The sequence below is a fragment of the Equus przewalskii genome, chromosome 21 (genome assembly GCF_037783145.1).
Source record: "Equus przewalskii isolate Varuska chromosome 21, EquPr2, whole genome shotgun sequence".
NCBI lineage: Eukaryota > Metazoa > Chordata > Mammalia > Perissodactyla > Equidae > Equus > Equus przewalskii.
The window spans coordinates 27330055-27336054 of record NC_091851.1 but is presented as its reverse complement, the minus strand read 5'-3'; positions in this window follow the sequence as shown (position 1 = coordinate 27336054).

Genomic DNA, 6000 nt, shown 5'->3' with positions numbered 1-6000 from the left:
CACAAAGTCTAATTTAGCAGATCTAGGCCTGCTTTAAAAATTTGGAAGGTGTGCAGAGTATGGATTCAAGAACGGTTAGACTGAAATGGGAGAAAAATAAGGTTAATGGTTTTGTTTTTGTTTTTTTGAGGAATAGCCCTGAGCTAACATCCATCACCAATTCTCCTCTTTTTTTTTTTTTTTAGCTGAGGATGATTGGCCTTGAGCTAACATCCATGCCCATCCTCTTCTACTTTATATGTGAGACGCCTGCCACAGCATGGCTTGATAAGCAGTGCATAGGTCTGCACCTGGGATCCAAACCAGTGAACTCCAGGCTGCAGAAGCGGAGCATGCAAACTTAACTGCTGAGCCACAGGGCCAGCCCCAGGTTAATGGTTCTTAACTTGGGGCAATTTTGTCCCTTTAAAGGACATTTGGCAATGACCAGAGGCATTTTCAGTTGTCACAACTTGGGGGGTGCTACTGGTCTCTAGTGGATAGAAGCCAGGTATGCTGCTAAACATCCTACAATACACGGGACAGCCCCCTCAATAAAGGATTGTCCAGGGGCCGGCCCGGTGGTGCAGTGGTTGAGTACACATTCTGCTTCGGTGGCCCAGGTTCACCGTTTCGGATCCCGGGTGCAGACATGGCACTGCTTGGCATGCCATGCTGTGGTAGGTGTCCCGCGTATAGGGTAGAGGAAGATGGGCAGGGATGTTAGCTTAGGGCCAGTCTTCCTCAGTAGAAAGAGGAGGATTGGCAGTAGTTAGCTCAGGGCTAATCTTCCGGAAAAAAACAGAAAAATTGTCCAGCCCAAAATGTCAGTAGTGCTGACCCCTGAGTTAAGTAAACACCTGGGCAGGAAAAGCTGTATACTTTAATTAAGATATGACTAGTGGGGCCAGCCCCATGGCTGAGTGGTTAAGTTCATGCCCTCTGCTTTGGCAGAGCCGGGTTTCGCCGGTTCCGATCCTGGGCACAGACACGGCACTGCTCATCAGGCCATGCTGAGGCGGCGTACCACATAGCACAGCCAGAGGCACTCAGAACTAGGATATACAACTATGTACTGGGGGGCTTTAGGGAGAAGAAGAAAAAAGAAGATTGGCAACAGATGTTAGTGCAGGTGCCAATCTTTAAAAAAAAAAAAAGATACTAGTAGTGAGGATATAAGAAGTACCACAGAAAGTCGCCTAACTCTGGGCACGCATGGAATCCCAGTTAGGGACGCCTTTATAAGAAAAATGACTTTCCAGAAAGGATTAATGGTAATAGATTCCGGGTGGGGTAAGTAATACACGCATGCTATTACTTGGCACCAATGACACACCATTAATATATTAAGAAGAAGATGCTCCTGAGGTTTCAGATCCCCCATCTAGGCAGGGGTTCCATCAAATTTCCCCGTGGTAAGAATCATGTGAGGGCTTGTGAACTATACAGATTCAATAGTGTGGCACACGAACAGTTTGGGTAAGTATCCCAGGGGTTCTTGTCAGGGAAGTTCAGGAAGGACCCGTCTAAAGTCCAGCAGAAGAGTATAATGGCCAAGAGTATGGAGACCCGGCCTCAAACACCCTCCCTGACACCGCACCCCCAAACCAAGGAGGACGTGACTATTTACTTACAGTTGGGTCATCAGCACTTCAGGAAACAATTGATTGATTACAGAAAATGACATTTATTGAAGAAAACTTAGAATACATATAAGCAAAAAATAAAAATTATATTCCCACTACTCAGAAGTAAACTTTTTAAATTTTTATCACCATTATTTTCCCATGCAGGAAATTGTGCAAATTTCAAGTTGTACATACTATGATGATTGTTTCCCAGCTTTATGGAGGTATAATTTACATAGAATAAAATGCACCTATTTCAAGTGTACAGTTTGACGAATGTTAGTACTTCTATATAGTGGATAACTACCACCACAGTGCGTATATAGAATTAGTCCGTCACTTTAAAAAGGTTTTGTGCCCTCTGACCTTCTCCCCTGCCTTCCCCACATCTCCCCCACCACACACCCAGGTGACTGTTGCTCCGCTTTTTGTCACCATAGTTTTGCCTTTCCTAGAATTTCATATAAATATATGTATGCACAGTATGTAGTCTTTTTGTATTTGAGTTCTGTCACTTTAGTATAATGTTTTTGAGATTCATTCATGTTGTATGTGGATATATTTATTTTTATTGCTGAGCAATTTTCCATACTGTAGGTATGAAACCGGCAAACAGCCATTGATGATCAAGTATCTAGGTATTAAAGTTTTTTCCTTTCTGCAATTACTGATTATAACTTTTAGTGTTTAACCCACCCAATGTTAACTGTGCTGTTTCGGCAATATGCTGTCTGACTCCCACTAGGCTCCTAGAGATATCTCCCTGGAGCCTGAGTCACCATGGGAATGGGTGTGTGAGCTGTTTTTCAGGAATTAGAACTCCTTGTCCACTTCAGACTGGTTGAGACGACCAACTCATCAACTGGGCCCGCGCAGATGTCAGACAGGCGACCTTTTGATGTCAAGAGGCTAAAAACTCCACCCTCAGATCATGCTAAAGCCTCCATTTTGTGAACATGGGTCCTAGAAGAGGCACGGGGTCTGACTACGCTTGCGCAGGTCATCAATTACCTCACCTCTCCTCACCTCCAGTCACCTCTCTCCACATTTCAGACCACCTTGCCCCCATCCTATAAATATCCCTGAGTCCCTGTTTTTGGGGAAGTGAATTTGAGGCTCATGCTCTCGCTTCCTCAAGTGGCTGCCTTGTGAGTAAACTCTCTCTCTACTGCAATCTTGTCCTCTCAGTGTTTGGCTTTCTGGGCGGTGGGCAAAAACAAACCTGGTTCGGTAACAGGTGTACCACAATTTGTTTATCTATTCACTAATTGACAGACATTTGGGTTGTTTCCAGTTTTCAGCCGATAATAATTACGCACAGGGGCTGGCCTGGTAGCATAGTGGTTAAGTTTGTGCACTCTGCTTCAGCAGCCAGGGGTTTGCCGGTTCGGGTCCCGGATGCAGACATGATACCGCGTGGCTAGCCAGGCTGTGGTAGGCGTCCCACATATAGAGTAGAGGTAGACGGGCACGGATCTTAGCTCAGGACCAGTCTTCTCAGCAAAAAGAGGAGGATTGGCAGTAGTTAGCTCGGGTCTAATCTTCCTCCAAATAAATAAATAAATAAATAAATACATACATACATACATATAATTTTTTAAAAACCCTGAAACTGTATACTCATTAAACAACAACTCCCATTTTGCCCCTCCCTGCCCCTGGCAACCACTGTTCTACTTTCTGTTTCTATGAGCTTGAGTACTCTAGATACTTCACAAAAATGACATCACACAGTGTTTGTCTTTTTGTGACTGGATAATTCACTCAGCATAATCTCCTCAAGGTTCATTCGTGTTGTAACGTGTGTCAGAATTTCCCTCATTTTAAGGCTATACCATATTTTGTTTGTCCATTCACCCATCAGTGGACCGCAGCCCAGTTTTTAATCTGTATGCTCTACAGTGTCTTTGGATATTAGCCTTGGGGTGACTCATACTTACCTCAGTATCTCCTCTATTCTGGGAAATCTCAGGCTTTCCTCCTCCTCAAGCTTCTTTCTCTTCCCTTGCCTTGGGAAACATCCTCGTTTGTTCTTTCTGTTTCAGACCGGATCTTCCCATTCCCGTCATGCACAGAAGAGACTCAGCCTGTTGAAAGATTTCCATCCAAAAAGTCGCTGACAACAAACACTTGGGGGGTGGTTGTTAATGTGCTCCAGTGACAATCTTCTCCCTTCACTCAATCCTCTTCCAAACCTCTCTTCTCAATGGCCTCCTGGGAGCCCCAGAATCTTTGCCTTTGCCATGCCTTCCCTAAACTCGCCACCTCAGAGGCCTTAGCGCCACTTCCACTGATGCCCTGAAGGCTCAGTGCCACCTTAACGACTCCCACAAGGAAAAGGGTCTTCTCCCCAAGTGCACTGCTCTCCTCAGAATCTCCTGCCAGTTTCACCCCTCACGCTCGGAGTGCCCTAGACAGGGGGATGTTCCCTTTCCTGCAGCCAACACAAGTGTAAATGCCACTTCTCTTTAATAGGGAACCTCGTTGTGGTTTTCCCAATCTTCCAAAAGCTGTGACTAAGAGCGTCTTAAACATCACTATGTTTATTGATCGACTTTAACTCACGATATAGGTAAATACAATATGCTTGTTATGTTAATGTAACCCCAAAGATAAATCCTCCAGTCTGACCCAGGCTTCTGGCTTTAAGTCCCACCTTTATAGAAATTCTGAAACTATTTACCTTGTTAATCACAGCGATCAACACATCCCAAGCACAGGAATGCCTTTCAACCTCCTTGAGATAAGGGTCAAGTTTTTAAATGAGAAGGATCACTATGTAAACAAAATATTTAACTGTGAGGAAGGAATGTGAAAAAATGATCAAAGCCTTCCTCAACACTTGACTCAATGAGTATTTTGTTAATAATCATAGCACAATCAGAGTGCAGACATAGACAAGGATGTTTGTGACTTTATTTCCATGACATTCAGTAACACAAGGGTTCTTGGTAATAACCAGCTCCAAGGCTGTCAGAAGCCCGGGGCCCAAAGATTGGGAGCCACTAAGTCAAAAGGGCCAACTAGGCTATCAACTGAGGAGTGGACGTCACATAGGCCAAACAGGTTGGCCATGTGTCCTAGTCTGCTGGGGCTGCCTTAACAAAATACCTTAAATGACAGAAACTTATTTTCTCAGGTCTGGAAGCTGGAAGTTCAGGATCAAGGTGCCAGTGCAGTTGGCTTCTGGTGATGTCTCTCTTCCTGGTATCCAGATGGCCTCCTTCTTGCTGTGTCCTCACATATCCTTTCCTCTGCGTGTGCACAGAGAAAGAGAGAGAGAGATCTCTGGTGTCTCTTCCTCTTCTTACTTTTTTTTCTTCTCCCCAAATCCCCCTAGCACATAGTTGTATATTCTAGTTGTGGGTCCTTCTAGTTGTGGCATGTGGGACGCCACCTCAGCATGGCCTGATGAGCAGTGCCATGTCCGTGCCCAGGATTCAAACTGGTGCAAGCCTGGGCCACCAAAGTGGAGCGTGTGAACTAACCACTCGGCCACGGGGCTGGCCCCTGAGGTGGCCAATTCTGATCCCCCATAGGCCCCACCTGCATGACCTCATTTTACCTTGATTAGCTCCTTAAAGGCCCTGTCTCCAAATACAGTCACGATGGGGGCTAGGGCTTCAATCTATGATTTTGGGAGACATAATTCAGTCCATAACACTGTGAGTCCACTCAGTGAATGGCAGGGAATTTCTCAGAGAAAAGGACCTTTGTGAACTTGGCTGACAGACGGTGGTACTCACTAAGGACAGTAGGGCATGAGTGATGAGGAATCAGACTAGATTGGATGGGTTACAAGCGTTCCTACAAGGAAAGAATCAGCCAGCTAACACTGGACATCTGAAAGAGACCCTGTTGGATGCTAACGGTGTGTATCACGGATGCTTTCAGCTATAAATGAAAGAAAATCCAAACATTCAAAACCCACAGACACGCAGAGAAAATCCAACTCACACTGGCTTAAAATCTAAGGAAGTTTATTGACTCATATAGTTGGAAGCGTAATTGCCACAGTGGGTCTTCTGCTCCCTGCAAGACAAGCCAACAGTCAAGAGGCAAGGTGATAGGAGAGAAGCGGTCTTTTTATTACAGCTTGCTAGCAAGGGGGAAGACGGCAGTCTAGTGTCCTCAAGAATCATCTTAAACCTACAAAATTTTGAAGCAGCTACATAGGGCAAATGGGCTGAAGGGGGAGGGTGTCTCAGAATGTTGACCATCTGGTGTTGTAGTCCTTGAGACTACAGAGCATCCCTTTCTCTGGTCACCGATGACAGATGCCAGCAGAGGGCTTTTTCTCGAGGGACGTCACATCCCTGGAAAAGCTGAAAGAACAAAGTTATTGCCTTATCAGAATAGGGAGGTCTATGTGTAAGCCAAGATTATGAAAATA